The sequence below is a fragment of the Macrobrachium rosenbergii genome, chromosome 14, assembly GCF_040412425.1.
Source record: "Macrobrachium rosenbergii isolate ZJJX-2024 chromosome 14, ASM4041242v1, whole genome shotgun sequence".
Lineage (NCBI taxonomy): Eukaryota > Metazoa > Arthropoda > Malacostraca > Decapoda > Palaemonidae > Macrobrachium > Macrobrachium rosenbergii.
The window spans coordinates 18,495,303-18,516,081 of record NC_089754.1 but is presented as its reverse complement, the minus strand read 5'-3'; the positions used below and the strand labels follow the sequence as shown (position 1 = coordinate 18,516,081).

The window sequence follows — 20,779 nt, the reverse complement described above, 5'->3', positions numbered from 1 at the left end:
GCGCTTAACAGTCAAATCTCTCTCTCTCTCTCTCTCTCTCTCTCTCTCTCTCTCTCTCTCTCTCTCTCTCTCTCTTCGCCTTCTTTTTCTTCGTATTGTTATGATGTTTATTATTATGATTATAGGGAAAATGTTTTTGCAAGGGTGCATAGAAACTCTACCCTAAATATTTTTAATTTTTTTTTTTTTTTACTATTTTTTACCTTCAAACGTTTTTTTAAAGATTCTAACTACTACGCTGTTCAGTTGCGTAAACTCTTTGACAAACGTTTTTTTCGTAACAAGGATACAAAACATTATTATTAAAACTTAAGATTGTACATGTCCAGCGCTTGAGTTGAATTTTTTTTGTTAAATGTTAATCATATCTAGGTACTCTTACCTTGATAATATTTTATATAAATATATATTTTCTTTTATGATATAGCTCGTCTCACTATGGCATCAGCCATGAACTGACAAAAGAAACTCACTTAAGTGAGATCAGCAAACTTAAGAAGTCTTTTCAGCGGTCTTAGAGAAACTTCCAAACCTGTTACTGATACTCTGTCAGTCTAAACACGATTTGTGGATACAGCGGCTTAGGAGAAACTGAGCACCACTTATGTTATCTGCTCCTTTCTGAAGATTGTGCAGATATTTTACGAAAATTAAGTTTCGGAGAATAAACCCGTGAAAACGGATTTTTAGAAAAAAAATCTGATCGGGAAAGTGTTCAATAACTGTTCCCCTTTGGACTGTCAATTTGATGAAATTTGGTGTTACGAGATAAAACGGCGCTTGCTGTGACTCGGGAAATATAATAACTTCCTTCTTGTTGCCATTAGTGTCATCAATAAAAGTGATATCTTGAATCAAATAAATGAAGCATAGTAATTGTTTAAGAATGGTAAAAACGTGACGGCCTTCTTCAGTTTTCTTTTCCTTGTGAAAAAGAACATTTCCTTTAGACAAGTGATTTTCCCCTACAGCTCTTGTTCTTCACCTTTATTTGTTTCAGCCCGAAGAGCTTCTGGCAATGCAATAAATCCTCCTTGACCAAGCCACAGATGACACGCACGCACAAACACAATCATATACACCACACTTCCGGAAGCATTTCCTCAAAGCTGAGCAACCCCGAATCTAACGATTGTTGCAATACCAGAGAAGCACTCGTGAAGGTTATCCCCCTTTGCGATTTAACCCCCTGACATTTTGGTTCGGCCGTGTGACCATGGTGGCCACTGCCAGCGGGTCACACCTTCCCTAGACCAACAGAAAACGGATAGTTGGCTTTTGGCGGTGAATTCGATCAGACGACGTGAGTGAGTGAGTGCCCTAGGATTTTTGTTCGACGGTTTTCTTCTTTACTTCGTTCTGCACGGTAAGAAGGGCCTTTATGTTTATGAAGTGGGAGTCTCATTGGTTTATCCTAAATAATAATGGGCGTAGGGTGTTGTTCAGTATGCAGTAACAGAAAGGAAAATTATTTCGTCGGTAGCATCTTCAGTACTTGCAATGAAATCGTAAACTGAGAAACCGCGCGAGAACCGTGATTTTTGGAACAGGAGTACGAACAGTAATTATTAGTAGCTACTTTTAAAAGATCAGGCGCCACCGTTCTTAGAGTGATTTTTTTCCAATTTTGAAGAAGCCGATAGTATGAATAATATTGTCTTCATGATATTCTTATACGATTCCTCGATTATTGAGAGATTTAAATTGTTTACATATTCCAATATCTTTTTTGAGCTCTAATTAACCTGAATACAAGTTACAATTTACTTTGCAAACAAAGCGAGAAACCAATACAACAAAACACGTCAAAACTATAGAAAATTCAAATAACTGATAATACATATCATGAAACAAACTTCAGTTACAGAAAAGTGCTAGCTTAATTAGTACCTCTCAGTTTAAATATTTAACGCATTCCAAAAAAAAAGGGTATTTTTATTCAGTTATCATCTACACAGTTCCTGCGCAGTTGTAGTTTAATTAGCTATTTAAAATCATTTCAGTAATCTCTCTTGAACGGAAATTCTCGCTGGTGATCATTACCAGTAATTTATAATGTGTAAAATAAATATTTTCCACAGTCGTGCTCGCTAGCGATTGGTGTTTTTTTTTTTTTTTTTTTACTTAGCAACATGCCGGTAAGTGACTGCGCATAATAGTTGGGTATTTTGGGACGTTTGACCTCACTCTACCAACGTACAATCAAGCAATCGTGCACATGCATAACATAATCGTCGATAGGCGGATCTCTCAGAGTTTCAGAGACTGTTTAATCTTTTGCTTGCGCTCAGCAATCATTATTCGTTTGTCACCTGTTGGTTTTAATTCAAGCCGTTTATGATTTACTGAAGATTGGTGGTTTTGTTCACTGAATAAACTAGCAAGAAGGAAGATAATTCATTAAACTGAAAGGAATGAAAGTATGTCTAAAATAAAAACAAATTATAAAAATATTAACACACGTTGACTATATAATGTGTTACATTCGTCAATTCAGCTCCGATGTTCGAGTCTGCAATATTACTTCTTAGCTTAAAGGACCAGCGTATCCCTTGGACAATCAGGCGGTCACTGAAGCTACGGGAGAGTCAACACTGCTTCATGCTGATCTGATCATATCGTTTATGGTAACGCAAGGTGCCATCTGATATAAAGAATAAAGACCATTGTTCCCATTCATTGTATCCAAGACTAAACTTCAACCACTGAGATGGCTCACAAATACAGTAAGACGGATCTCACCGGCAGGATGTTGCCGGTGTAAGAGTAAAAAAAAAAACAAGGTAGCATTATGTATGTTGCTTTAGGCGGTCCGATTTTTTTAACAGAATGCAGGAAACGTTTAACAGTGCACCCTGTGTGTATATATATATATATATATATATATATATATATATATATATATATATATATATATATATATATATATATATATATATATATATATATATACATACATATACATGCACACATATATATATGTATATATATATATACATATATACATATATATATATATATATATATATATATATATATATATATATATATCTATATATATATATATATATACTCTATATATACACAGATATACACACTTGTTTGTTAGATGAAATGAAGTACATTTAATATAGATGCGCGTAATAACACTTACTAAACTTTTTATATAATAATTGCAAAACAATCATTCACTAAAAATAATCATGCAGACATTGATTTGATTTATGTCTCAGTGAAAATACTTTCCATTAGATATGAAAAAACGAAGATGTAATTCTCTTCTTTATGGGTATCAGTACGAATTGTTAAGACTAATATAAGTTAATTACTGTGTCATTGCTAACAATTATAAAAAAAAAAAAAAAAAAGCTTCGGGAAGTGCGATGTACGCATGCGGTTAATTACGGATCGTCAAATTTCTCTCTCCCTTTTTTTTATTTATTTTTTTTTACTTCATACCGGTTTCAATCTTCCTAGAGTTGTGCGCTGCAGACGTCGCTGAAGGTTAAGTCAGCCCCTCAGGCCCCAGCCGCATTTCTTTATTTCTTGTCATTTGCATCATTTTCCCTTCGGTTCCCTCTTACCTAGAAACCCATTTTCGTGAACCTTGCATTGCTCTGGGTGCTACTCACTTGGGAGTCCAGAAGTCTGACTCTCTCTTCTCGTTGCACTACGTTATAATAGTTTCATCAGTCAACCAGTATTCTTCTTTGTATCAGTAATTATAAAACCATAGTTTCTCCCCAGAGGTGTTTTGGTTTGGGTGGACTAGAGACAGCTGTGAAAATACTTTCCATTAGATATAAAAAACGAAGATGTAATTCTCTTCTTTATGGGTATCAGTACGAATTGTTAAGACTAATATAAGTTAATTATTGTGTCATTGCTAACAATTATAAAAAAAAAGTCATCTTAAGAAAATAAAATAAAGAATCGGTATATGAGCTTATTAACGTAACCGAGAAGGTTCTGATTTTGAAACAGGCATTGCAGGGGCTGCCGAAGAACACCTAACGAATAGCATGAACCAGAAGATCACATTTACCTTTTAATCTTTCAGACTTTCTAAAGATTTCTAAAGAACCAGCGACTCAGGAATCAGGACAAGTGACGCACTAACGAATTCTTTAAAGATGGTATAAGTGAATAACATCTCCCATCAACTCACCCGTCGAACTCAGGTTTTTATGCTTTGGAACGATATCCACAATGGGACGGTGGACTTATTATCAATTAAAAAAAAAAAAATTCCCTTCGGTAACATATATGAAAATGAATTTCCGAAGATGAATTGGATATTGTCTGTTTGTAGCTTTCTGATTGTTTTCACGGTGATGAACATCTTCACAAACGGAACTGGGAGGTGGGTGGATATCGAAAAAAACACCTGAGTTCGACAGTTGATGGGAGATGTTATTCAAAAATACCTAATTTGATATTCCGATTTCGTTATGTCACTGAAGTCCTGAAAATGGACATCAATTAAAAAAATTCCCCTTCGTTGGAAAAATTATTTCCGAGGTAGAGTATTGATAAATTTTAATATATGAATCACGGTGATGTGATAAATATCATAATACATATACACGGTCAACATGGCAGAGGTGGGTGGATATCGTCTCCAAACACACCTGAGTTCGACGGGTGAGTTGATGGGAGATGTTATTCATATACCTCTCTTGTGTGATTTCGTTAGTGTCACTGTAGGATTCCTCGTCCGTCGCTGGTGTGACCACGGGACGTGGACTTATTATCAATTAAAAAAAAAGGCGGTAACATATATGAAAATATATTATTTCCGGGTAGAAATGATTTGATAATCTGACGTTTTACTTTCCTATATTTTCACTCTGCTAAATAGTCATAATAATGGCTTTGGAAAATCACTTTGCGGTCAACACAAGGTGGGTGGATTCGTTAAACTGAGTTCGACGGGTGAGTAAATGTTATTCACCTATACCTCTTTGTGGCCGATTTCGTTAGTGACGTCATTAGTCCTGATTCCTCGTCCGTCGCTGGTTCGACCCCACTGGGACGTTCACTTAAGAAAAAAATTCCCCTTCGGAAAATATATTATTTCCAGTTCCTGGAACACTTTGTAGCATTGTAATAATCACGGTGATGTGATAAATAGTCAAATAATATATATATAAATATTTTCACACATATACGTATACTAGTATATGTGTGTGTGTGTTTTATGGGCAAACTGTAGTTTTACGTCCTCAAAAGGCGTATGTATGTGTAACCACAGAAAAATCTTCATTACTCCTATTGTTTTTCCTCTGACTAATGCTATAATCTTTGGAATATCCCTTTGCCTACAAACTTTCGTTACTGAGAACCGAGTAAATAGTAGCCTATTTCGAGATTACTCGGTAAGGACGTCATTTATATAGCACGGTACCTGGAATACTGGAGTTCATAAGAAAAAAGATTCACGGATCGAATCCAGTTCCTGGAACACTGTAAGAATAAGACCAAATAATGTCAAGAAATATTTTCATATTCTAGTTATTGTTTTACAAACTAAGTTTCTCTTCATAGAGGTATTATAACTACAGTAATTATCATCATCAATATGTTTATTCACAAATACAATCACAAAGCTACAAACACACACAATATCAATATCACTCTACCTATATATATAATATATTTTCATATATATTACCGAATATATATATTTTATATATTGATAATAAGTCCACCGTATATATATATCATACCAGCGATATACGATATAATCAGGATATATATATATACACACTAACCATTCATGCAACTGAATTTCTCTACGTTACATTTTAATGACTGAGCACATATATTTAATTTGTTGATTATATTATAATAACAGGTTTGAGATAAAAGCACTGTAATCAGTGAATTCTGTCGAGAATGTCACATGGTATTAATTTACTTAAAATTAAACCCACTCACTCTATCCCCCCACCCCGTCCTTTGCATTGCATTGTCAAGGATTGTAGTTCTTCCCCAGCATCTCTTCTGTTTCCGCAATGCCAAGGCAATAGTCTAATAAAACTGCTTAGATATTCATTAAACACAGTTATCAAAATCTTCTACCAAGTGTCTCATACATAGTTTTTTCAAAACGTCAAAACTATAACAAAAATTCTAATCAGGGGCCTTTATATTAATACCATTACCATTGAAAGTAGGATCAAAAGAAATGTTGCAAACAAAAAAAGTAGCTGCGCTTTATACCGTTGTTGCCGTTTATCGTAAGTCTACGAAAATAATGCAACTATTTCCAGAAAGCAGCGATTCAGGAAGATAAGAGATGTTAAATATGCAGAAAACGATTATGGGACCCCTTGTTGTATAGGCACGTTTACCAGGATGTAGATAGCAGCATTGTGTTATTAGTTTATAGGTCTTTGCACAGAATTATCTATGTATCTACTTATATACTCGTATCTATCTATCTGTCTGTGTGTGTACATGTGTGTATATATATATATATATATATATATATATATATATATATATATATATATATATATATGTGTGTGTGTATATATATCTGTATATACGAGTATGTACATGTAATAGATATATATAGACATATATATATATATATATATAAAAATATATATATGTATATTATATATATACATATACACACACACATATATATATATATATATATATATATATATATATATATATATATATATATATATATATATATATATTTCAAATAAGGCAATATTAGGATGCTCGCTTAAATGAGGAATTTCTCAGGTTACTTAAAATAAAGCTAGTAAGGTGAAGTATATCGTAGCCATGTTTAGATGGATATATATATATATATATATATATATATATATATATATATATATATATATATATATATATATATATATATATATATATATATATATATATATATATATATATATATATATATACTGTCTTTTCAATATTCCATAATTCAGTCTTACGCGTTCCCTTTATACAGATTTTTTGCTTGATCGTTTTGTTAAATTCTCATGTTTTATTATTCTTTTCCAGACTTCATTAAGCAAATTGCCAGTTAAATTACGAAGGGTACCAGATGACTATTCCTTTAAGATCACATCGCCATGTCATAAACTTTTATGTCGTCATTTTGTAGAAATGTTCTCACATCGTAAAAGTGTTCTTCACTAAATGACCATGTCTTTACCGGAAATAAATCTTGATAGTACTTCACATAACCCTATTTTATCCGTCCTTTATCTCATTTTATCTTTATTGATTTAATCTGGTCATCAGATTCTTACTAAGGACATTAGTTTAAAATGCAGTGTATGTGACAGAATGGGGAAGTACATTCAAGTTTACTTGAGGCTTTAGAGATTCCTCTTTTTATATACGGATCGTTTTGCTGGTAATAATATCTCTGGCAGCTAGTTTAGAGCAGCTGAGTCACCTTAACGCACCCCGTTTTCTTGCACCTTTATCATGATTCTGCTGATTACATACTTTGAGATTCCTTGCTTATTAAGGGTACATGCAGGCGCACTTCACTTCTTTTTTTTTAAGTATGCTGAACTCCTAATTCGGGAATAAAGCTATTTGGTGAATTATCAAGCTCTGCCTTACTTTACTTTTTCTCTTCCTTGTTTTCTGTCATTGTACTTTTACAAGGAAGTCCACATTCCCATCTTTCCTAGCAGATAGGGAAGTCTGGTTATCTGGCCCTGGACCAATGTCATCTTGTTTGCTTCAGGATTTATAAGATTATTTTTATGAAGTCCTTGAAATTTATTGTTACTGGCGTTGTTATATTTAGGCAAAGTGCTGGTTTTCTTTCTAATTAGTTTTAATTACGTTAGTCTGCGTATTTTATTCGTTTTGGTAAAACATTTAAATAACCCCTAGCCCTACAAATCACTTTACAAAAACGAAATTCAGCATATTTAGTTCATATTTCCGTGGCTCTCAGTGTCTGGCTTCCAAGCATAACCTGATTTGCCTGCGTATACAAAAACTCGTTTCTCTCGGTGACTCGAAGACTGGCTTCCTCAGTTTAGTGTTCAATGAGTCCACCTTTATTTATCAAGGAATATCCAACACGGAAACTACTTCTTTCAAGTTACCATATGAATTGTGAATGAGACTAATACAAATCCTGAAATTTTCAAATCCTGAAATTTCCATATAAATATATATATATATATATATATATATATATATATATATATATATATATATATATATATATATATATATATATATATAGAGAGAGAGATACAGACAATCACACACACACACACACACACACACACACACATATATATATATATATATATATATATATATATATATATATACACACACACACATTCAATTTATTGCCCCTGACACTGCTGACTGCATATTTACTCGTCTTTTAGAAACAAAATAGATTGAGAGAATTCCATAGACCCAAATTTTTGTTTTTGTTGTTGTTTTTGTGCTGAATTCAGTTCCAATCTTAACAACTGTTGTTGTTCAAGGTTAACTCTTCAGCATTGCATGCAGCCTCATGAATACATCAATCATTTTATTTTCCCCACCTGATGAGAGGCTGTTCGTGTGTGACATTGTACATGACCTAGTTCTTAAAGGTACGTCTCCTTTAGTTCAGTTCATCGACATTTTTGGCCATTATGAAAATGTGATTCATATTTCAGTGACATATTGTATTACCAGCAGAGCAGAGCTGTATGACTTTTAATGCTATGCATTATCCTTCAAAAAAATTGAGGCGACGTATATGACAAAGGTCAGCTCATTCAGTCTTTACAGCCTAATGATCTCCTAGTTCAATGATTCAGATAGACAGACATATCATAGTATACGGTCCAAGTTTAACATAATAGTGTCGTGGGTGAAAGTAGCTGGTAAATGTAACCTAATGTAACCTTTAAGTAAATGGACACACCAAGATGAATTAATACGCAGTCTCAACTTGAGTAGACCAAACGTAGTCTGCACGTGTTTGAATCTAGTACACTCCCTCTTCCTTTTTTTTCTGTTGGCTAATGATGGAAAACTCTTAACAAACCTTAAGGATTAAGATAATCTGCTTGTTAGGATGCTGGAGGCTGAATATTCATTTTTTGACGCTCATTTTCATGAGACAGTAACTGCCGCCATGAAAAACTCTATACGAAATTGCGTTTCATCCAACGAATGCTAGAGGAAAATCCTTTTCCGAAGTTATCAGTACGTTCATTGGACACCAGTGGATAATATATATATATATATATATATATATATATATATATATATATATATATATATATATATATATATATATAATAAATAAAGATAAAATCCACGAAGGAAACGGAAACACTGGAGTGCTGCGAGGCCTTTCGACTCTAGTCCAAATCCACGAAGAAACGGAAACACTGGAGTGCTGCGAGGGCCTTTCGACACTAGTCCTTTATTAGTAAATGACTGGTGTCGAAAGGCCTCACCTCAGCACTCCAATGTTCCATTTCCTTCGTGATTTTATCTTTATTTATATATTCATCACGTTCCATATTTTCGTGATTCAGTTATACATATATATATATATGTGTGTGTGTGTGTGTGTAATATACCATACAGTACACTGCGCTGTAATTCTGTTCTGTGATTTAGTATATATATATATATATATATATATATATATATATATATATATATATATATATATATATATATATATATATTATAAATATAATATAATATAATATATAATATATATATATATATATATATATATATATATATATATATATATATATATATATATATATATATATATATATGTCTCCCATTGATATCGATTTTTCTTTACCCTGGGAATAACTTACTCCTGAATAGAATTAAACATACTTTATGTATGTATTCCAGCCAGGATTCAAACCTATGGCATTTAGATTTTGATGAAGAGATAACATTGAAATATATACTATATATATATTATATATATATAATTATGTTATATATATATATATATATATATATATATATATATATATATATGTATATTTTCTATCTATTTATTTGTTTATTTTAAAAGTTAGGTCTTGTTCGCAAAGGCCTTTCCTCACTAAGAAACATTGTTTGGAAACAGTTTGCAAACTGTTTCCAAACACTTTTCCTTATATTTGTTTCCTATCGAGAATGGAAAACATTTAGTGTTTCTGTGTGTATATGTATATATACACATGTAATATATATGTGTGTGTATATATATGTATGTATGTATGTATGTATGTATGTATACGTGTATGTATGTATGTATATATACAGTATGTACATATGTATCTATAAATAAATATACATACATACATATAAATACATACTCGTATATACATTTTTACTTATTGACTTATTGACTTGAGAAAAAGCGTGCCTCGAAGATCGGTATTCCTCCGCCGAGCCGTTTCTAGAGAAGTTGTTTTGAATTTGCGTTATTTTTCCTACAATAAAAATGCATAGAGGGCGAACAGTAGAATATTTAAAAATATACATATATATATATATATATATATATATATATATATATATATATATATATATATATATATATATATATATATATATATTAACTTTATCACTTACACAATTATCTTCACTTTGTTTCACTTTGTTTGGTTTTCTGTACAGCCGTCCACAGGATAATTCCCTCTCTGGCGGGCCCTTGTACGTGTTCAAAATAAGGTGCTTCTTATATTTTCTAATTGTCTTTCAGTGTTTTCTCGTCAGTATCTTTGCTCCTGCAGAGTAAGAGAGTCTTTAGTTCCTTTTTAAATTTGCATTCTTCTTGTTTGCTCTTCACGTCAGGCGGTATTTTGTTGTACAGTCTTGTGCGCAGTGTACAAATTCTGTCTCGCCTGACTCACAATTTGTTCTAGGTTCAAATAGCCTATATGCTTCACTTGCATGTCTGATTACAATATTCATTTCGGGTCTAAAGAAGCTTAAGCAGTTTCTCAGATATGTTGGTTCATCATATTTTAGTGCTTTAAAGACTGTAAGTAGTATTTTATATTCTATTCTAGCTTTTACTGGGAGCCAATGTAGCTCAATTAGTGCTGGAGTTACTCTGTCACGGGAACGTAGTCCTTTTATTAACCTGGCGGCTCTGTTTTATACTCTTTGCAATTTTCTTAGTAGGTAGTTAGGGAGACTGCAATATATAACGTTGCAGTAGTCAAGCCTCGAAAGTATTTGGTTGCAAATTGCTGTTTTCAGAGTATCTTCTTTTAGGTATTTTCTAATAAATGCGATGTTTCTAATATGATAGTTGCAGGTTTTTATATGCAATATATGGTTCTTCATCGACAATTTATTATGATAAATATTCCTAAGTTCCTCACTGCTGCTTCAATATTTATTGTTAACGAACCAATAATTTTTCTTTTGAAGTGTTCATATTTTCGTAGTGCACTGTCAGATCCAAATAGCATATTCAGTTTTTTCTTCATTAAGTTTCAGTTTCTTCGCCGACATCCATTTTTTTATATCTTTCACTATTGCATCAATTTTACTAATGGTGTCTTCTACCGTTTCGACAGGAAAATAGAACTGAGTATCATCAGCATACAGTTCATACTTAACCTTGTGCTTATTTAGAATTCTAGATAATTCAATTGTGTAAATGCCAAATAGCAGTGGACCCAGAACGCTGCCTTGGGGCACTCCTTTTGTTAGGCCTTTCTTCTCTGATTTCACATTTGATATAACCACTGTGACCTTCCTGTTTTCTAAGTAGCTTTTGTACCATTTGTGTACATCATCTTCGATGCCTACTGCTCTCAGGTCTTCAAGCAGTAGATTGTGGTCAACTGTGTCAAATGCTGCTCTTAGGTCAAGCATAACCAAGATGCCACATTTTCCAGTTACTATAATTTCTACCATATATCATTTATAATTGCACACAATGTAGTCTCTGTTGAGTGGTTTTTCCTGTATGCCGACTGAATTTCCTATTTCTCATTGCGATCAGCGGGAGATCAGGAGGAATCTCCTTATCTAAACTATGACAGATTCTTTCAATTTTTTCTTCACAGTAGTTCACAAAGTTATCGGCCAGGTTTTTGTAGTCACTAGTTACATCAGGTAGAACTTTTTCTTTCTTGAGTTCCAATATTGCGGCTAAATTGTCATGGTTTTTTGAGGGATTTTTCTCTGCAATAAACATTTTATTGTAATATATTTTCTTGGTTTTCACAATGAAGTCGTTGTAATGATTTCTAGCTGTTTTATGCAATGACCAATTTTCACTACTTCTTGAGTCTCTCGATCTTTTCCATGGATCTTCCATTTTTCTTTTCTTATTCTTAGCATCGCGTAATACAGTGTTAAACTATTTGGCATTTTCTTTAACTCTTATTTGTCTTGTTACTCCTAACATTTATCGTTGTAGCTTGGCGCCAATATACTTTTGATATGGAATGTAAAACAGCTTACACATACTTGGTCGCCTGTCAAGGTATTCCTCAAATTACAGCTGCACTCCTGGCTTATTTCTCTTATTTTCTTTACGCTCTCAACAATAAATTCATCAGCTTTAAAGTTGGTTTTGTTTCTGTAAGTGATAGTTTTTTCAATGTATAACCTTTCTAGATATTTATGCAAAATATAACTAATTTATGTATGGGAGATATCACGCATTCAGGCTCAACTTGTATGTCACTCACAATCTCGTTGTTTTTGTTTTGTATCATTAGGTCAATGGTATGGTTCAATAATGATGGCGGTTTTTTCACAACAGTTACGAGGTCGTGGCTTTCAAGTAACTATAAATTCTTTGACATATTTGTCGTCGTTATCATCCAGATGCAGGTTGAAGTCACCACAAATCAGTATATTTTTTTTATTAGCTAACAAGTCGAGGAAGTCACTGAATTCGTCTAGGAACGATCTCTTACTTGTGCTTGGCGGTTTATAAACTGTTATGATTTGTATGTTTGTTTATATGTGTAATTTTGGTGTTGATGTATTCAAATGTACTGATCACATTTTGGTTCATTATAGGTACTTTGTACACCTTTTTGACAAATATTCCCACTCCACCAACGTTTTTTTTTTTCTCTCGGTACATGGTAAAAGTTGTGAGGCCCTGGCGTCATTTCGGTTATTCAAGAATAATCACTTACATTATTGCTTAGCCAAGTGTCCGTTAGCATGCATATATCTAGATTGTGATCATTTATAAGATTTCTAATAGTGTTAGTTTTATTTCCTACGGACTGTATGTTTATTAAATTGCATAGAAGATTATTAGTCACAGCCATGGTTCGTATTATTTTTCACCTTTGACACATATTCTCTATATTCTGTGCACTTATTGCCATCATATGTTTTATGTTTAGTATCACTATGGCCTTTATTTACACAATTTTTACACCTGAAGATGCTGCTAGCACATTCATTTGATTTGTGATTTTCTCCACATCTAGGGCAAGCTTAGTCATTTCTACAATTTGTTGCGCTGTGACCAAATTCCTGACATTTATAACATTGATTGCATGTAACAGTCGTACACTTTGCAACGCCTATGCAGTGTACACAATTTGTCACCTCTATCATAGATAACCTTTCGTATTTGTGGTGTGCATTTGATGATATAGTGTTTATATTTGTCATCTTTGGCTATCATTTCCTTTACAGTTTTCAGGTCGTCATTTTGAGAAATGAGGCTACCTATCCATGGATTTTTCTTTACAATGTTATCGACAATGTCATCTTCATCCTTCGGGACATAGACTACTTATATTTTTGGTTTAAGTTTACCCTTCTCATATTGTTGACAACTGACGCTGCCATTGAGCGTTACCGACTTTATTTTTTGGTCTTCATTAGGTTGTCAGTTCTGGGACATTCGCATGTTAGAGATTTGGAGCTGCTAGTTAACAGCTCTATAACTGAAAATGAATCGGCATTCTTTGATGTACAGTTTCTTAGTTTCCCCGTTGCCACGTTTTCTTACTTTTTGAATAATCTACCTCTCCTAGAAGACTTTTTTTTTTTCACATATAACTGCAGGCATTACTTAAGGTTCTTTCATTTCTTTTACTGTACCTCCGTCAATGTTCTCTTTCTTCCATGTAACTTTCCTGAGCCATCTTCTAACAATTGGTTCATAATGCAGCTGCAATAGGTCTTCCTCCTGTTACAACTTCCGAACCTTTTTACTCTCAATTTCCGTTTCAGTGTTGAATTACCTCATAGGTCCTTTCGCTTGGCATTTGGCCTGAATTCTATATCCTATTCTGTTCTTAGGAGGTAATGGTTTAGGGTGTCACGGTGATTCGTCAGTTGTTCAGAATAACTGCAAAGAATTTAGAATGTCCTGAGATCCATAATACCAAGATCATGAATAATATCATCTCAAACCAAACGAGTTGACTTTGCAGAATTTGTTCAGAGCAGAGGGTCCGGGCAGATTAGATAATAGAAGGCTACTGTATATAGAGGGTCGCCATACATTTGAACTCGGTTGGTTTGGATCTCTTTCAGTTGCTCTGTGATTGTATTCAGAAGCTTTGCTTTCATAGCAATCGACGGAGACGTCAGAATGATCGCTTTTCATCGATAATTATCTCGGAAGTACATCCGCAGTGAAGCGACTGAGAATGTTAATAGAATTGACGAGTTAAATTTTGGTTCTGATATTAAGGGACATAGAATACTTGAAGCGGTCTAGATGATTGCCTCTGCAAACCGTGTTTTGTAGATAATCTAGAAGTCCGACCATTTGTCCGCATAACAAAGATTTTCCACATGTAAAATCTCCATTAGGGGACGGCATACTAGAAGCGGTCTAGATGCTTCCCTCTGCATGCTGTGTTTCAAATAATCTAGAAATCCGACCATTTGTTCCTCATAACAAAGATTTTCCTCATGTGAATTCTCCATTAAGAGACAGGGCACAATAGAAGCGGTCTAGATGCTTCCCTCTAAACGGTCTAGATGCTTGCCCATGTTTCTAATCTAGAAATCCGAGCATTTGTCTAGATTTTCCACATTCCCCATTAAGGACAGGGCATACTAGAAGCAGTCTAGATGCTTCCTCTGCAAGTCGTGTTTTTAGATAATCTAGAAATCCGACCATTTGTCCGCATAACGAAGATTTTCCACATCCCATTAAGGGACAGGGCAACAAAGCAGTTTGCTTCCTCTGCAAGCCGTGTTTTTAGAAATCCCCATTTGTCCACATTTTTCCATGTAAAATCTCCATTAAGGGACAGGGCATACTAGAAGCAGTCTAGATGCTTCCTCTGCAAGCCGTGTTTTTAGATAATCTAGAAATCTGACCATTTGTCCATAACGAAGATTTTCCACATGTAAAATCTCCATTAAGGGACAGGGCATACTAGAAGCAGTCTAGATGCTTCCCTCTGCAAGCCGTGTTTCAAATAATCTAGAAATCCGACCATTTGTCCGCATAACAAAGATTTTCCTCATGTGAATTCTCCATTAAGAGACAGGGCACAATAGAAGCGGTCTAGATGCTTCCCTCTAAACGGTCTAGATGCTTCCCTCTGCAAGCCGTGTTTTAGATAATCTAGAAATCCGACCATTTGTCCGCATAACGAAGATTTTCCACATGTAAAATCTCCATTAAGGGACAGGGCATACTAGAAGCAGTCTAGATGCTTCCCTCTGCAAGCCGTGTTTTTAGATAATCTAGAAATCCGACCATTTGTCCGCATAACGAAGATTTTCCACATGTAAAATCTCCATTAAGGGACAGGGCATACTAGAAGCGGTCTAGATGCTTCCCTCTGCAAGCCGTGTTTCTAGATAATCTAGAAATGCGACCATTTGTCCGAATAACGATTATTATCCACATGTAAAATCTCCATTAAGGGACAGGGCATACTAGAAGCGGTCTAGATGCTTCCCTCTGCAAGCCGTGTTTCTAGATAATCTAGAAATGCGACCATTTGTCCGAATAACGATTATTATCCACATGTAAAATCTCCATTAAGGGACAGGGCATACTAGAAGCGGTCTAGATGCTTCCCTCTGCAAAGCCGTGTTTCTAGATAATCTAGAAATCCGACCATTTGTCCATAACGAAGATTATCCACATGTAAAATCTCCATTAAGGGACAGGGCATACTAAAAACGGTCTACGTGCTTCCTCTGCAAGCCGTGTTTCTAGATAATTTAGAAATCCGACCATTTGTCCGCATAACGAAGATTTTCCACATGTAAAATCTTCATTAAGGGACAGGGCATACTAGAAGCGGTCTAGATGCTTCCCTCTGCAAGCCGTGTTTCTAGATAATCTAGAAATCCGACCATTTGTCCACATAACGAACATTTTCCAACTGTAAAATCTCCATTAAGGGACAGGGCATACTAAAAGCAGTCTACGATGCTTCCTCTGCAAGCCGTATTTCTAGATAATTTAGAAATCCGACCATTTGTCCGCATAACGAAGATTTTCCACATGTAAAATCTCCATTAAGGGACAGGGCATACTAAAAAGGTCTAGATGCTTCCTCTGCAAGCCGTGTTTCTAGATAATCTAGAAATCCGACCATTTGTCCGCATAACGAAGATTTTCCACATGTAAAATCTCCATTAAGGGACAGGGCATACTAAAAACGGTCTACGTGCTTCCCTCTGCAAGCCGTATTTCTAGATAATTTAGAAATCCAACCATTTGTCCGCATAACGAAGATTTTCCACATGTAAAATCTCCATTAAGGGACAGGGCATACTAAAAACGGTCTACGTGCTTCCCTCTGCAAGCCGTATTTCTAGATAATTTAGAAATCCGACCATTTGTCCGCATAACGAAGATTTTCCACATGTAAAATCTCCATTAAGGGACAGGGCATACTAGAAGCGGTCTAGATGCTTCCCTCTGGAAGCTGTGTTTCTACATAATCTAGAAATCCGACCATTTGTCCGCATAACGAAGATTTTCCACATGTAAAATCTCCATTAAGGGACAGGGCATACTAGAAGCAGTATAGATACTTCCCTTTGCGAGCCGTGTTTCTAGATAATCTAGAAATCAGACCATGTCCGCATAACGAAGATTTTCCACATGTAAAATCTCCATTAAGGGACAGGGCATACTAGAAGCTGTCTAGATGCTTCCCTCTGCAAGCCATGTTTCTAGATAATCTAGAAACGCAACCATTTGTCCGCATAACGAAGATTATCCACATGTAAAATCTCCATTAAGGGACAGGGCATACTAGAAGCGGTCTAGATGCTTCCTTCTGCAAGCCGTGTTTCTAGATAATTTAGAAATCCGACCATTTGTCCGCATAACGAAGATTTTCCACATGTAAAATCCCCATTAAGGGACAGGGCATACTAGAAGCAGTCTAGCTGCTTCCCTCCGCAAGCCGTGTTTCTAGATAATCTAGAAATCCGACCATTTTCAAAGTTAACATTAATTATTCAGATGCATTATGAAGTTTCATTATCCGTTATTGTTGAAAACTTTTCTAAAGTACAAAAATCTTCTAGACCTCTTTACCTAATTAAGACAGCTTCTTTCATGTTCTCGAATACTCAGTGCCCTCCCTCATCTTCCCTAAAACCCCCTTATATTTTTAGCTGTGTAATTTTCCAGCGCTTGCATTGAGTCACAATAAGTGTAAAACTCCTGACTTGGATGATGTAGATATTGACATTCGGTGCAGTTGCGGGCGTAATCCTGCTTCTTTGCTGTTTTTAAAATAATTATTCATCTGTGATTCCAGTTTAACACTCTTCTTATCTGTCTCCCATGTTCTGAGTTAACTTTTTGGTTTTAATGAAAATAAAGAAACAAAGAAAAGGCAGGTCGTAATTTGTTTACGCAGTTCTTTCGGAAATGTTTCTTCTTTCGCGCCGAAGGCACAGACGTCTGCCTGGAAATTCCTGATGAGAGATAGTACCAATTAGACCCGGATTGTTATTGACTTTGCTGAATGCCACCGAGAGTAACGAAGACAATCATGGGACGCCAAATGGAATTCTAAGTCAACACTGGAGGACTGATTTGGGTCGATAGAGGTCATTGTTACCCCCCGGCGGAATGGGATGATGGCCCTTAAGGATGCAAGAAGTGTTTTCATCTATTTCGTCGCCATTTAGTTGATTTTGTAGCGTGTCTCCTCCTCCAGTCTTTTGTTTTCATTACCTTCAACTTGAGCCGTTGAAAGAAAGTGATAGCGTTCTCTTTGCTTTTTTTTTAATTTTTTTTTTATTTTCAACATACCTTTCAAACGGCTGTTAGTAACCTTATTAGATTAGTAGATATATGGTAAGCCATTGACTCTGTCTTGTGTTACGAGGGTTTGTTAAAATGCCTTTTAGGAATCCTATTTAGATTTTCATAACAAGCTTAACGATTTCTTTTATACTAACTACTGGACAAACATTATAGCTCATTATTTTACATTATAGCTCTTTTTTGTAGCTTATTTTTCTTCTTGGTTTTATCTTTCCCCTCACATTCATTATTATTATTATTATTATTATTATTATTATTATTATTATTATTATTATTATTATTATTATTATTAATAATTTTCACTGCAGGTTGTTTTCTGAAAACCAAATTAATAAGGATTATAAATGCACAGTATATCATCAGACCGCACCCGAGATTTGGACAGCGTAAATAATACCCCAGAGGTCTGTTTTAATTGGATGCCTAAAGAGCAAATTCTGTTGTTTCATTACCGAGACGTTAATATTACTGGGTTTATATCCATAATGTGCATAAATTCAGACGGACTGAGGGAATATGCCAGGAACTTACCAAGCAAGGTTTTGAGGAATAATATTGCACATATTCAGATGAAAAAAGGAAGCACAGCTAAAGAAGAAAGAGGTCAAGTTGAGTGTAATAAATAAATAAATAAATAAATAAGAAAAACAAACTGGAAACATATAAGAAAAGAGAATGGACTTAAGTGTACCTTCAATCATTGTAACTCAGAGCCGAGACACTGGGAGGCCATAGAACAGTGTCTATGGAACAACCAACTTTTTGAGAACATAAGCTTTATGGTCACCTTCCGGTATTAGTCAACTAAATGTGGAATTTGAGATGAGTTAGATACCACAGTTAAGCAATTCATTATTGAAAGATGACACTGAATGTCTTCATATTCATAACCAGAAAGGACGCTTAATACTCCTATATTGTGAGACAACTGACTTCGGTTAACCAATTGCACAGTTGTTATTAATTTTATAGGAACTTCATGACCCTGCTTCAAAATTTTCCATTTTACTTCAGTGTTCACACCATAATACTTACAGCATCTTCCGCAGTTCATCTGAATTTAAGAAACATACTACACTTTGCTATATTTCAAGCAGATGCAGTCTTGTTGAGACAGGACTACTTCAGGTCTTCAAAAAATCAAATTCTGTCAGGGTAAACAAAGAATATCACTTTATAATTAAAAAGTGCAATTAGTCATTTGATTCCAGATCGGAAACAGCGAAATTTCCCCTAATGAACTGCATGTTCTTTCTGCAATATTTTAAACCCACCTTTCCCTGTACGTCCAGATAGGATGCTTAATGTCAATTGCCAGGCAGTTTCGCTCCCGCAAGAATTTATGCTGCGTTCTTAGAAAACTTCCATTCCAGAAACCACAAGATTATGGATTAAAATTTCCCAGAATCTGAGGTTGGGACTCTTGTATCTGATTAGCTTTCATCAAATGTGTCCATTTCTTTAAATAAATTTCTATGCGAATGAGTTGTAAAATGCGTATTTCTGTTGGCATAAAATTTTTGTAGCTTATTCTTATTCCTTAGAACCTGGATCTAAGTAATAAATCAGTGAAGCGGATTAATTTTTTCCACCAAAAAATGTAAGGGCTGTATTTTCGTTAATATTCAATCAGGATGGATAATCCTAGACATTAAGAATGTTTGCAAATACTGTATTTAATTTGCATTTAGTTAAAAATGAAAATATAAATAATTTGACTTTAAAATAGATGACATAAACCATCTGATACGGTTAATATTTTCTCAGCGCTAGTTTGACAAAGCAACGGTGGGTTGAGAGAGAAATTGATAGAGAGGGAGCGCTCGTGTTACTTCATCATTATTCCATTATAGCTATAATTGTTGATTTAATTATCAGCATGCATTTACAAAGAGAACACAGACGCTATTGTCTCCCATGTACTGTTCTTTGTTTAAGTATACGACAAAGTATTGATGCGACAGTGCAGTTAATTTGCCTTGGAAGGGACACCTAGTCCATTATCTCTATTTGGTTTTTGTTTACTCATTTTCATTCCTCAAAGTCTACATAGAATACTCGAGTGTTCATTTGTGAAGGCAAAGCTACTTCGGTAATAATCTTGTATTATGACACCTCGTGCCTGATAACAGGCCATTTCCAAATGGGAAAAACTATTCGTTGAAAAATATCTGGGTACTCTTCAGTTGTATAGTGTTTATCATTTATTCAAGATCCCTTACATGTAGCGCTATTAATATATAAAATATTTTTTTATCAATTTTACCCAGTATATTCATGCGTTTTTTCAGATGACTTTAGGGTTTGGTGAATTCTTTCCGTAAACATACTAATGTGTACGTTCAAGAATCGATTCATAAGGAATTTACGATGAGATTGGGGGTTATTTTATAACTCTTAGAACATCATTTTCTTCATACGTTACTGTTGAAGATAATTTACACAAAACTGGTGGTTTACATAATTATTTTTATCTAGAAAATATTTTTGTTTTTTAATTTTATGAACCATGACAAAGAGGTACTTACTTGGAACAAT

The 20,779-nt window shown here is 34.5% G+C and overlaps 1 protein-coding gene across 6 annotated transcripts in view; it reads left to right on the top strand.

Annotated features, from left to right (window-relative positions):
- LOC136845746 (uncharacterized) overlaps nucleotides 1–20,779 on the top strand; it is a 732,048-nt gene that overhangs the window by 507,434 nt on the left and 203,835 nt on the right. The window contains exon 1 of one of the 6 annotated variants that reach the window (XM_067115987.1): nucleotides 1,233–1,366. The exons of the other annotated variants lie outside the window; for them this stretch is intronic. The gene's annotated coding sequence lies outside the window, so the exon portion shown is untranslated. Of the gene's footprint in view, nucleotides 1–1,232; nucleotides 1,367–20,779 lie in introns of those variants that run through there. 6 annotated transcript variants of the gene reach the window in all.